The sequence below is a fragment of the Phoenix dactylifera genome, unplaced genomic scaffold (genome assembly GCF_009389715.1).
Source record: "Phoenix dactylifera cultivar Barhee BC4 unplaced genomic scaffold, palm_55x_up_171113_PBpolish2nd_filt_p 002618F, whole genome shotgun sequence".
NCBI classification, from domain to species: domain Eukaryota; kingdom Viridiplantae; phylum Streptophyta; class Magnoliopsida; order Arecales; family Arecaceae; genus Phoenix; species Phoenix dactylifera.
Genome location: NW_024069779.1, coordinates 9,863 through 23,854, shown reverse-complemented (window position 1 = coordinate 23,854; position 13,992 = coordinate 9,863). Strand labels below are relative to the sequence as shown.

The following is a 13,992-nucleotide window of genomic DNA, read 5'->3' as shown; positions in this document are numbered from 1 at the left end:
AAAGATAAGGTCGGGATTTCATCACTCGTCCTTAGCCCAAAATTCACCCCATTGCATAAATATCCTAAGCTTAACTAAAATCAACTAGACGTTGGCCCCTAAGGACATTCGAGCTCAATAGGACGAAGACCACCGAAAGTTGTACCAATTTTGCTCTGTGGCTTAGTTGATGTCTAGGCAAGCTTTGTCCCTATAAGGGAGACAGTTCATCTATTCGAGGCAAGTGGGTTTTAAGTGGGAACTTTGCGAACGCATCGTGACCCCTCCACTTACCTGGGAGCTTACCTGGTCAACTCGGTTCATTAGACCGGATTGGAGGCTTAGGTGCCCTCTTCAAACCAGTTAGGAGCTGTCTAGAAATTTAGGAAAAATATTAGAAATTGAGGTGTAATGTTTAGTTGCATGTTTGATTGTGAATAGATTTTTGTTTTAGGGTGTAGTTTTAGGGTATCTTTAATTGGTACTTACATTTATATTTATTTTTTAAAAAAACATAAAAAAAATTTAAAAAAAATAATTAAATTTTGTATGCTATGTTGGAATAGGGACGACACCGGTCGATTAAGTCGTACAACTTTAGATCATCTCTTAGGACACATCCTTGAAATTCCTTCGGAGTATCTCACACCTTGTGAGATGGCAAATTTTCCTGATGATGTAGGAAGTCACCATGGTGATGAAGGTAGACCCCCAGTTATGACACTTCGACAATACTTACACCCCACTAGGACTAGTCAACCTTCATGCATGATTATTCCTAAAAACGTAGGACACTTTGAAATCAAACCAGGAGTAATTCAATTGCTGCCAAAGTATCATGGAATGGAATCCGAGAACCCTTATCTTCACCTTAAGGATTTTGAGGAAATTAGCATCACATTTAGAGTGCCAAATGTATCGGAAGATGTCCTTAAATTGACCTTGTTCCCTTTTTCCTTAAAGAATAAAGCCAAAATATGGCTGAACTCCTTGAGACCTAGATCTCTAGGAACATGGCATGATATGCAAAGAGAATTCTTGAAAAAATTCTTTCCCGCACAAAGGACTAACTTTTTGAAAAGGCACATTAGTAATTTCCAACAAAAAGACCATGAAACATTTTATGAATGCTGGGAGAGATTTAAAGATTTGCTTCTCTCTTGTCCTCATCATGGGTTTGAAACATGGAGAACCATTAGTTTCTTTTACGAAGGGTTGTCTCCACAGTTAAAACAATTTATAGAGACTATGTGCAATGGTCTATTTTTGGAAAAGCAACCCGATGAGGCATGGGACTATTTAGATTCTCTCGCAGAGACTGCACAATTATGGGATACAGGGGATAGAGTGAACAAACCTTTACCTAAGCCTACTAGCATTGGACACGGGGGCCTTTACAACCTTAGTACTCAGAATGATATTCAGGCTAAAATGGCAGCCCTCACTAGGAAGGTAGAGGAAATTGAACTTAGAAGGATTGAACCCGTCAAGACCGTAGAACATAACAGCGAGTGTTGTAGGATTTGTGAGATGCCTGGCCATCTCATCACTGATTGCCCCACAATACCCGCATTCAAGGAAGTCTTGCACAATCAGGCCAATGTTATGAATACCTATCAAAAATCTTTCAATAATCCTTTTTCGGGTACTTACAACCCTGGATGGAAGAACCATCCAAATTTCAGGTGGAGGAATGACCAATCTCAACAAGTATATAACCCAACTCCTCCACCTCCGCAACCTCATTATGCATACGCACCCCCTCAAAAATCCAGTCTCGAAGAAACTTTGCAATCTTTCATGCAAGGTCAAGCTAAAATTAATGATGAATTAAGAAATCAACTGACAATGCTGACCACTACTTTAAGTGCTCAAGAGAAAGGTAAGCTACCAGCTCAACCACAACCTAATCCTCAAGTCTATGGCGGTAGCAATGCATCATCTTCAACTTTGCATAAAGAACAAGCGAAGAGTATAATAACTTTGCGAAGTGGAAAGGTTATTGACCGACCAGTCCCAGAACAAACACAAGTCATACCTGATTCCGACCCTTCCAAGACAAAAGAAAAGGATAACGAAGAAACTGAAGCACCAACATCTACTGAAAAAATTGAATGTCCTTTTCCTGCACCATTTCTACAAAGATTAAAGCCCTTGCAAAAGCTTGAACCAAACTCTGAAATTCTTGAGCTTTTTAAGCAAGTAAAAATCAATGTACCTCTTCTTGATGCAATCAAACAAGTGCCTTTCTATGCAAAATTTTTAAAAGATTTGTGCATTGTCAAGCGTCGTTTAAATGTCAAGAAGAAGGCATTTTAATTTGGCTGAAAATGTGAGTGCAATTTTACAGCATAACATTCTTCCTAAATATAAGGATCCAGGTTGCCCAACTATCTCGTGCATCATTGGCAATTTTAGGATTGAGCGAGCATTGCTAGATTTAGGAGCGAGTGTGAACTTGTTGCCATATACGATATATGAGCAACTCGGTTTGGATGAGTTGAAGCCAACAACTGTGACCTTACAATTAGCTGACAGGTCAGTGAAGGTCCCTAGAGGGATTATCGAAGATGTGTTGGTCCAAGTAGACAAGTTCTATTTTTCTGTTGACTTTATCGTACTGGACACACATCCGGCTTCCAATTCACTATCTCAGATTCCGGTCATCTTAGGACGTCCATTCCTTGCAACTTCTAATGCATTGATCAATTGTAGGAATGGTGTCATGAAGCTTTCTTTTGGCAATATGACCTTGGAACTGAACGTCTTTAGTATAGGTAAACAACCCAGTGATCATGAAGAAAGTAAAGAAGTTGAATGGGTTGAAACCATTGCGGAAGAATATTTGTTAAAAAAAACGTTTACTGAATCGGCCGACAATGGTTTAATAGATTGGTGTTCTGAAGGTACTGCTGATGATGTGGTCCCACCTGGTTTAGATAATTCGGATGTTATGATGGTCAATGGGTGGAGACCGCGAATAGAGGAATTTGAACAGTTGCCACCTCGAAAAGCAAAGATAGTAACATTCCATGAACAAACACCTAAACTCGAGTTGAAATCTTTACCGAAGGAACTCAAGTATGCCTTTCTTGGATCCGAGGACACATTTCCTATAATCATCTCATCTGATCTGGATCATGCCCAAGAAAGAAAATTACTTGGTGTTCTAAAGAATCATAAGGAAGCTTTAGGATGGTCTATTGCCGACTTGAAGGGGATTAGCCCTTTAATTTGCACGCACCGGATATATTTGGAGGACAATGCCAAAACCACAAAGCAAATGCAACGCAGGTTGAATCCTACGATGAGAGATTTGGTTAAAGCAGAAGTCCTCAAGTTGCTTGACGTGGGTATTATTTACCCAATTTCCGATAGCAAGTGGGTGAGCCTACTCAAGTCGTGCCCAAAAAAGCGGGTCTGACGGTAGTCAAAAATGAGCAGGTTGAACTAGTCCCAACTCGTGTTCCGACGAGTTGGCGCATGTGTGTTGACAACCGAAAATTGAATTTGGTCACTAGGAAGGATCACTTTCCCCTACCCTTCCTAGACCAAGTTTTGGAAAGAGTTGCAGGACACAAATTCTATTGTTTTCTCGATGGCTATTCCGGGTACTACCAAATCAAAATTTCACCTGAGGATCAAGAGAAGACTACCTTTACTTGTCCTTTTGGCACATTCGCTTTCCGTCGGATGCCATTTGGGTTGTGTAATGCACCTGCAACATTCCAAAGGTGTATGCTTAGCATTTTTGAAGAAATGAACGAGAAATTTTTAGAAGTGTTTATGGATGATTTCTCTATTTTTGGCGATTCTTTTGATGATTGTTTATTACATTTACAAGCAGTCTTAGCTCGATGCATGAAAAAGAATCTGATACTAAATTGGGAGAAATGCCACTTTATGGTGCCAAAGGAAATTGTCCTAGGACATATTGTTTCATCGAAGGGCATGGAAGTTGATAGAGCCAAGATTGACTTAATCGCCAAGCTACCTGCACCCAAAACGGTTAGAGATGTTAGATCATTTTTGGGTCACGTAGGATTTTATAGGAGGTTCATCAAGGACTTTAGTGTCATAGCCCGACCATTATGTAACCTCCTATCCCTTGATACACCGTTCAATTGGACTGAAACATGTCAAGAGGCATTCGAAAAATTGAAGGCTATGCTTAGCACTGCACCCATCGTGCGACCACCTGATTGGTCATTACCTTTTGAGATCATGTGCGATGCTAGTGACTATGCGATAGGAGCTGTCCTAGGACAACGCAAGGATAATAAGCCATATGTCATCTACTATGCAAGCAAAACCTTAAATGATGCTCAAATAAATTACACCACCACCGAGAAGGAATTGCTTGCAGTAGTATTTGCATTAGACAAATTTCGCTCTTATATCCTTGGTGCTCCTATTGTTATCTTTACAGATCATGCAGCGCTAAAATATTTATTGGATAAGAAATATGCCAAACCACGCTTAATACGATGGATACTTCTACTCCAAGAATTTGACATCACTATCAAAGATAAAAAGGGAGTAGAGAATGTGGTTGCTGACCATTTATCACGGCTAGTTGTTCATGATTTGGTGCCACAGTTGCCCATCAAGGACTCGTTCCCTGAAGAGCAATTGTTTACACTTTCTACTATGCCATGATATGCTGATATTGTAAACTTTCTTATCACGAACTGGATGCCGGAGCATTGGGGATGGAATGATAAAAATAATTTCTTGTGTGAAGTAAGGAGTTATTATTATGATGCCCCCTATTTGTTCAAGTATTGCAATGATCAAATCTTTAGAAGATGCATACCGGATCATGAGATACAAAGTGTACTCTCTTTTTGTCATGCCAGTGCTTGCGGAGGACACTTTGCATCTAAAAAAACGGCAGCTAAGGTGTTACAATGTGGTTTTTATTGGCCTACACTATTTAAAGATGCCCACGAGTTCTGTAGGACATGTGACCCATGTCAACGTGTTGGAAGTCTAACTCGTAGGCAAATAATGCCTCTTCAGCCCATTACTGCTATTGAAATTTTTGACATATGGGGCATCGATTTTATGGGCCCATTTCCACCGTCTTTTGGATATGAGTATATTTTAGTTGGTGTTGAGTATGTGTCAAAATGGGTAGAAGCTGTTGCCTGTAGAACTAATGATCACAAACCTGTTTTGAAATTTCTGAAAGAAAATATTTTTTCACGATTTGGGATGCCCAAGGTTATAATTAGTGATGGGGGAAAACATTTCTGTAATAAGCCTTTTGAGATCCTATTACGAAAGCACGGTATCACTCATAGAATTGCAACTCCTTATCACCCGCAGACTAGTGGCCAAGTGGAGTTAGCCAATCGGGAGATTAAACGAATTTTAGAGAAAATGGTGAATCCATCACGCAAAGACTGGTCTTTAAAACTTTCTGACGCATTATGGGCTTACCGTACTGCTTATAAAACTATTCTTGGTATGTCCCCGTATCGGCTAGTCTATAGAAAAGCATGTCATCTACCTGTTGAAATAGAGCATAAATCGTATTGGGCCATTAGAAAATTAAACTTTGAACTGTCAGATGCTGGTTTAGCTAGAAAAATATAACTAAGTGAGTTGAATGAAATTCGTCGGGATGCATATGACAATGCTAGACTTTGTAAAGAACGAATGAAAATTAGGCATGATAAATCAATTCTAAGAAAATCTTTTGAACCTGCACAAAAAGTTCTTTGTTATGACTCTTGCTTACATCTGTTTTCTGGAAAGTTACGATCAAGATGGACAGGTCCTTTCATTGTAAAAACTGCTTTTCCACACGGGGCAATTGAAATTGAGAATCCACAGGATGGCAAAATTTTTAAGGTTAATAGACATAGACTAAAACCTTTTTTTGAGAATTTTGCAGATGAAGAGGACTCCTTTTCCTTAGGGGAGCCTTCTTACGACTGAGCATGACGACCAAGGTATGTGTATATTAGTTAGAATTCAATTTTTTTCTTTTATTTCTAGTTTTCTTCTTATTTTGTAGGTCTTCTTTTCTGGCAATCAACAACTCAAGGTATTCTTCTTCTCTCTATTATTTTCTCTATTGTCTCTCATATATAGTTTTCTTGCATTTTTTTACATTGAGGACAATGCAATGTTTAAGTTGGGGGGAGGGAAATATTTTGATCAAAAAAAAAAAAAATTGTTTTGGCATTTGATTTATTACTTTCTTTTCTAAGCAAATGCATATGTATTTTCATATTGAGTTTGTGCAACTATTAAGGCAAGGAACACATGCATACTATGATTGATCAGAGACCTATTATTAGATCCCCACACGTGTACTTAATGACAATAGGAAGGCCTCAGGAGTTCATATTTGTTAACTGCATTTTTGTTAGCCTTATCCATAAAAGAAGTATGAGTGTCCTTGTTCGTACCATAAGGTTCATGATTTGGTTTTCATATAAAAATAGAGGTTGAATATCCTGACTAGATTACTTAGGTTCCTTATGATCCAACCTTGGTTGACCTATAGTCACAATGCAGTCACATATATAATAAAAATATCTATATGGTTCAGTTTACCATCTCTTTTCTTGCACAATAAAAAAAATATTAAAAAAAAAACTTATGATGACAAGTCTGGCCTCGTGGCGTAGTCTGGTTCGAGTAATTAAGTCCGAGGGGTGTTTCACCTAATGTATTGAGCCAACTGGATCGGGGGTCATTGACTGAAAGCTCGCTACATGGACCTTACTAGAGCCTAATGGGGTTGGATAGCTGTAGTTGTCATGTGTATTGAAAGAAAAAAAAAATGAAATAAAAATAAGCATGAATGAGTTGGTTAGGCTGAACCTAGTGACATGTGGTAATGGCTGGTTTGACTCCATTGTATTGGACCTCTGTGTACCCGGGTTGTTTAGTTGAGATTGATAGCTCTTTCTTTACATGCGAACCATTCTTGACAAATTTAGACAACATGTGATATTCTGAAAATTTGATGGATCAGGTTCTAATAAATTGTAGAAAATACTTTTGAACTTGAGTAGTGCACCTAAAACTCAGGCGGTGCCCTGTTGTGGTGGAGGTATTAGTACTCTGAGAAAGTCATGCGATTTGATGCACACTACACTTTTATATTTCCTTGCTTTGACAGTTGCCATGCTTGAAAATATATATCAATTAATTACATGTGTATTAGCTTAGGATTTATTTCATATTTTTATTAGAATCTTATGTCATATAATTCATGATGTTTGTGGGTAACATCTCTGAAAACCCTCACGAGACAACACTCGTCCACTAGGATAACCTAGGGGTTTAACGGCTTATTGCACGTGCTAAGTGCAATCGTGATTCCTACGAAAGTGAGTGCTTATCTTAATTTTATGCAATTAGTTCAAATAAAACATCAAAGGATCAACCAACACCTTTTGCACTCTCATTTTATTATCTGCTCGTTAATTGCTAGAGACTAGCAATAAGCTAGTTGGGGGGTGTGATGAGAGCACAAAAGTGCGATCTAAGTACCAATTAACTTAGCCTAATGCTAGCAAAATAATGATAAATAATAGGTGTTAATATTTACATGATTAAATATTTTATCCTTAGCACTTATTATAATTTTTATCATTATATAAATTCATCTCTTCCCAGCTGCAGAACAGAGCCCAGATTCAGCCGTTCATAAGCACTTCAGCATCCTTGCCGCGTCCGTGAGCCACATCAGCCCTCTCAAGACCCGTCCGCGTCTCAGGATCCGTGATCAAATCATGCCGCGATCAGCCTTTCTCCCAGCTCTTGGAACCTGCGATCAAGTGTTTCTCTCGTGCGTCCACGAAGTATCCAGCTCCCCGTGTCCGTGTAACCTTCCAACGCATCATCTAAATCCCAGCGTGCGACCCCTCATCCTGATTCTCAGCTTCCTTCACGCGTCCGAAGATCCCGCGGCTAGCCGGGATGCATACTTCGAACGACCACCCAACCTTCCAGCGTCCGAGTTCATCTCGTGCGTCCCAAGCTTCCACGCTCCAGCTTCTCCCGAGTTCCAGCCACATCAGCTCCTAGCCGTCCGCTTCATCCGCGCGATTCCATCCCGATTCCCAGCTTCCTTCAAGCATCCCCAGATCTTCTCCGCATACATGAGCCAACGTCCGCAACCTCCCGCGAAGCATTCTTCCATGATCCCGTCCGACGAATCATCCCGAATCTCCCGAGATCCCAGCTTCTGTGATCAGCTCCCAGCGTCCGCGTGCATCCCACGAAGATCGTGATCCAGCTTCCGTCTTCCTCGCAGTCCACGCGTCCTTCCGTGAAGCCTTCCCGCATCCAACTTCTCCCAGATCTCCCAGCCGTCTGCGAGTATCTTCAGCCGAGCCTGCCACACACGTCCGCCCGAAGGATCCGTGATCAGCTCCCATCCCGCGTTTGGCCTTCTCGCATCCGGGATACTCGGAATCTCCACTTATCCTGTGGGATCAGGGACCAATCGCAGCATATAAGAGGGTTCTTTCTCGGCTGGAGGGGGGATCTCAGAGAAGGAAAAACAGAGGAGAGCTCCTGTTATTCAAAGAAAAAAAAAAGAAAACAGAGCATGCTCTATTTCCAAAAAGAATAGAAAAAAAAGAAAAGAGGGGAGTTTTCTTTTATGTTAATGGAGGGCTGATTTCTTAGGTGAAGGGTGATGGAGGAACCTTTGATGTATTGCTTTCTTTGAAGTAAATTCTGAACCTTTGCTCTTATTGATCTATATTTTTAATGTGTTATGGGTTCTTGCATAACTATTTTGTAGATAGATTTTTAATGGTTTATGTTTATTGGCACATGGACTGCTTTAGTATTTGATTTGTCGTTGATATAATAGGCACGATGAATGCTTAGAAATAGAGTTCATATGTCCATAAAATATATTCCATGTTTTTATTTATTCTACTTTTACATCCTTAATCAAGAATCGCAGGATTTATTCTTGAATGCAATATTATCAAGGGGGATTCCGGATCCCTAACCATTTCTATTTGATTGAACTTTGTTCATTGATCTATTATTCTCTGTTTTTAATTTCTAAAAATCAAAACATCATCTTAATCCACAAATTTATTGAATTAATTAATCTAAAATTATATTAAATAATCTTAAATATATTTCGTTCCCTAAGGATTCGACCTCGGACTTCCGAGATTTTACTACTTGTACGATTCTCCTGCACTTGGGAGAACAATTTTTTTTTGCATCAATTAGTTAATTAAAAGTATAGAAATAATTTATAAAAGTAATTTAATGCAAAGTAATTTATAAAAGTATCAATATTCCGATCGTAGAATATAATAAAAGATGTGATTAGTATTGCAGACTTTGACTCAAGTATCTTTTCCTTCTGGAGGCTGTCAAGCAAATGTGCCTAATGAATACACAACCATAACATAATCTCATGTCTAAACATAATTCTGAAAATTTATATTGCATTAGTATATGTCAGATATCCTACAACAATTTAAGAAGTAACAACTAAACAGGACAATAAATGTAACAAGAGAGAGAAGCTCTATAATTGTTTTGCAACAACTTCCCCTCGCTTCTCCATCTCAAGTTCAATTCTTCTTTTTTCTGCCCATGCTGCTCCCACACGTTTAGGATTCAATTTTCGTGACTTCCCTAACTTCTTATCCATGTGTAACCCTTTGTATGTGAGACTTTTTTCATGTTCTCCACTTGTTTCAAACCAGGGAGGTGGAGCACCAGTATGCACATTTGCTTGACAGCCTCCAGAAGGAAAAGATACTTGAGTCAAAGTCTGCAATACTAATTACAGGAAAAAATATTCTTAACACCATTGTTAATACATGCCTATAGTTACAAAAATTTCATCTACTTTACCTTTTGGGGGCGTTTGGTATGGGATAAACATCCCAAGATTAAAAATAATATAGATGGATATGATGAGATCACCTCGTTTGATTATACTATGATGATCTCACATGGCAGTGATTCCAAATTATCTCTATTTTTCAAATTATCGCCCAACCTAGCGATGGAATATCCATCCTTGGGATTGGGTATCTAAGATCACAGGCATGATCTTAAGTTGAAATTTATGAATAAGAATCTCTTAATTCAGTGAAAAATGGGTATACTAATATACTATTAATATATTATATCAATATTATAAATATTATAATAATTAATATTATAGTAATTAATATCTTTGATCAATGCATCTGTGATTAGGCAAAGCACCATATTGCTTTTGTCAGAAAGCTTCTAATCTTGTTTTGCCAGTGAATTGGCACTACTTGTTTCCTTCAGCTGGGGCTACAAGGAGTGAGACTTTTCTTGCTTATGAAAGGCTTTGGCTGGAAAAATGGAACGTAGATCAAACCTTTTCTGGACAAAGTGCAAAGACCAGTTTCAGCCATCCCACAGCATGCTAAGATAAAACCGTACAGCTTTAAGTTGTGTTTAAATAGAGAGACCAGTTTGTGGGTCAAAAGTTTGTGCTTTTGTTTGGGGTCAAAGCTATAGTACCCTACCACCCCTTCTCAAAGCCAACAGTTTAGGGCAGTTCCAGGTTTCCACCCTTCAAGAAAACAAAAGAAAAAATTAAAAAAAAAATCAGAAAGTGGCTGGAATTCTTGACAATAAGTGTTATTCTCCATCATTATCCCAAGTTTCAAAAATCTGCCACCACTGCTAGAATTGGAAGGCATGTGGAGGCACATGCAATGATGCATTCCAAGATCCACAACCATTACACCAACCCCTTCTTAATCATTAAAAATCCAGCACCATCAATTATCCCCTGGTCCTCTCAATCCCTCCTAGCTATAGAAATCCATGCAATGGAGCTTTTTCAGCTATACACACAGTCATAGGCCCCTTCAAACCAGTTCTCACACACAAAAAAAAGAGACAATTTCAGGAACTAGTTGGAGATCAATACTTCCACCTCCTAACTTTTAAAGACAGAGCTACACCATTGGTATATTATTAACTTCAAACATTTTCTAAAGCCCACCAGTGCTCCGAAGACAGACAGCACACAAGGAAAAAGGAACTATGCATAAAAAGAAAAGAAGCAAAGAAACTAGCTAACCATACTATAGACATGACCTAATCTTAAGATCTAGACAAATTCTTTAAAACCAAAAATTAGACAGAGTCTGCCATCAGATTTGTGGCATGTCAAATGGACTCATGAACAAGAAGAAGAATCATCTTGCACATGACATAAAAAAGCAACCCTTAAAAGGAAAAGAAGAAACAACCAGAAATTTAAATAAGAAGAAACCGGATCTTTCTTGTTCATACCAAAACGAAATTAGGCTATCATAAAGTTGTGAGACGTATAAAAATGAATTAGAAATGAAATAATGCAGGAAAGCTTTGCGGAGGCCTGTTACTGGCTGCAGACACCAAATGTACAAAAATGAATGGGTTATTGCAGGTTGGTAATTTCTAATTTGTTGAAAGAAAATGTTGTCGAGTGTCATTAATTTTTGAAGGAAAAGGATCACTTACCTCAAATGACGGCGAGATCGACGGCGGCGGAGTAGCTAGGTCACGGGATGGAGGTCAAATGTTGGCACGCAGCTAGGGCATCGACCAAGAGAGGATGAGGAGAGGGGGCCGGGTGAGCGTTAAAAACAAGAAGAAAACAAAGAGGAGGAGGAGGAGGAGGAGGAGGAGGAGGAGGAAGAGAAGGAGGAGGGGAGGCTTACCTCAGACGGCGGCGAGGTCGACGGCGGCGGAGAAGCAGAATCTTCGATCGCCGATCGGGGCTAGGGATGGGGCTCAACCGAGAGAGTATGAGGAGAGGGGGCCGAGCGAGCGTTAAAAACAAAGAGGAGGAGGAGGAGGAGGTCGCCGACGCGTAGCTAGGGCATCGACTGATGGAAAATGAGGAGAGGGGGCCTGGCGACGGGTTGGGGTTTTATGTTTTATAACGACGCTAAGAAGCGTCGTTGTTTCTCAAAGTTGTAACGACGCTCCAAAGCGTCGTTGTTGTTGCAGATTTACCGACGCTATATTAAAGCGTCGGCAAAGGTTGGCGCTGAGCCAAACTTTCCCGACGCTTTCCCCTAGCGTCGGAAAAACATAATCGGCAAAACTCACAATTGCTGTAGTGCTGGGATTCGGATCGCGGAAGGAAGGAGATGCAGTGGATTTGGAGGCGGCGTTGCTGGCACGGGATCTGGCATGCGGTGGGGACGCGGGCGTTGCGGTGCGGGATCGCCGGGAGGAACGTGGACGGGCGCTTGGATCTCGCTTGACTGAATATGGGTCATGTGCCAGTTTCTACAATGGAATTGGATTTTGGAATAAGTTCTGGGACTTTCTTTGCCCTCTTGAGAGGGGAGCTGGGAGACACCAAGTTCCGTCGAATTAATCATATAGATAAAAAATAGTGTGATATGAATTTTGGCTTGTAGACAGACGGACTTAGTTCGTCACGGGTCATGTGTTCTGACTGGAGGTCAATTGCAAGTCTTTCAAGTCATGGGTCACCCAGCACCTCATAGTTATGATATGGTCAAATTAGATTTGCCCAAAATTCTTTTCCAAAAGCACAAACAAAATGGACTCGATTCAAACCCAAACCCGACTCGGACCCGACCCGATCTTCAACCAGGTCAGGTCTGGGAAGGGATCCTTCTGAAGTCAAATTTGTACTTAATGTGCATTTTATCTCTAATTTATGATAATTTGTGTCAAACCCAAATATAATATTAATCCAGTGAATTTATCATTATCCGTTAGCAATAACACTAATTTTAGTGACATGTAGGTCGCACTTTTGTGCTCTCACCACACCCCCCAATTAGCTTATTGCTAGTCTCTAGCAATTAACAAGCAAATGATAAAATGAGAGCACAAAAAGATGGAGTCTAACTTATGACTTTTTTTTTATTGAAGCTAAATACACAAACTAAGATATGTACCTATTTTCGTAGGGAGTCACGATTGCACTTAGCACGTGCAACAAGCTTTTAAACTCCTAGGTTACCCTAGTGGACGAGTGTTGTCTCGTGAGGGTTTGCAGTGAAGTTACCCACAAACTTCATTAGTTAGGAATTTCTAACGTTTAACTCAAAATTTGAATAAGTATTATTGTATGAACTTAGAATTGCAAGAACAATAAAGACTTATTGCTATCATATTTAAGCAGACTCTAACTCAAGTTTCATTACACCCAATCTATCTGCTAACAAGTCAAGAATGTAGTGAGGTGCACGATAATATCATATAAATGAGCGGCTTTCACTTACTTCCAACATGATCACTCCAATTTTTAAGACTTTCTAGAGTTAAATAGTAATGAACATCCCAAATTTTTTTATTATTATTATTATTTTTTTATCGGACTGAATGCTAAGAAGAATGACTTGTGCAATATCTAGCCTTATTAAGCTTTCTAGCTGACCCATGTAGCGAGTGTTAGGCCAATAACTCCCGATCCAGATGGTTCAGGGCACTAGGTGTAGAGACACCCTAACAGGCTTAATAACTCAAGTTAACTAGGCTTCAAGGCCAACTTAGTCACTCAGAGTTTTATCTCAATCATCCTCACCTTTTTACGCGAACACTCGCTGCTTGCCAGGCAAGAAGCCCGGTTACTCAGTGAGAAGACTTAAAATAAACTCATTATTTTATTTTATTTTATCTCTTTTTTTATTAGGGTGTTCATCACACATATAACTTTAAATTATCCCGAAGATTAAAAGTATTCATATTAGTTGCAAGTATACATACCCCACTATTCATGTGCTTACATGTAGGTGCTAAATCATCTTGTATCATGTTAGCAGAAGATAGGTGGGACGAAAACTCAAACTAGAACTGCTATCATATTTCTTAACTCAAAGCTATTGTCAAAGCAATTTCTAGTTTGTACAGCCAAAAAGATTAGAGTTTGAGTTAAAAATTTGAACTCCTTTTTTTTAATTTTATTTTTATTTTTTTTTGGGCATAAAAATTTAAAATTATTCTCACCTCCATACCTAAATCTAACATTGTCCTTAATGTTAAAGA

At 39.3% G+C, this 13,992-nt stretch overlaps 1 pseudogene; it reads right to left on the bottom strand.

Annotated features, from left to right (window-relative positions):
• Nucleotides 1-1,059: 1,059 nt before the first annotated feature.
• Nucleotides 1,060-1,157, bottom strand: LOC120109724 (annotated as a pseudogene).
• Between the last annotated feature and the right edge of the window lie 12,835 nt (nucleotides 1,158-13,992).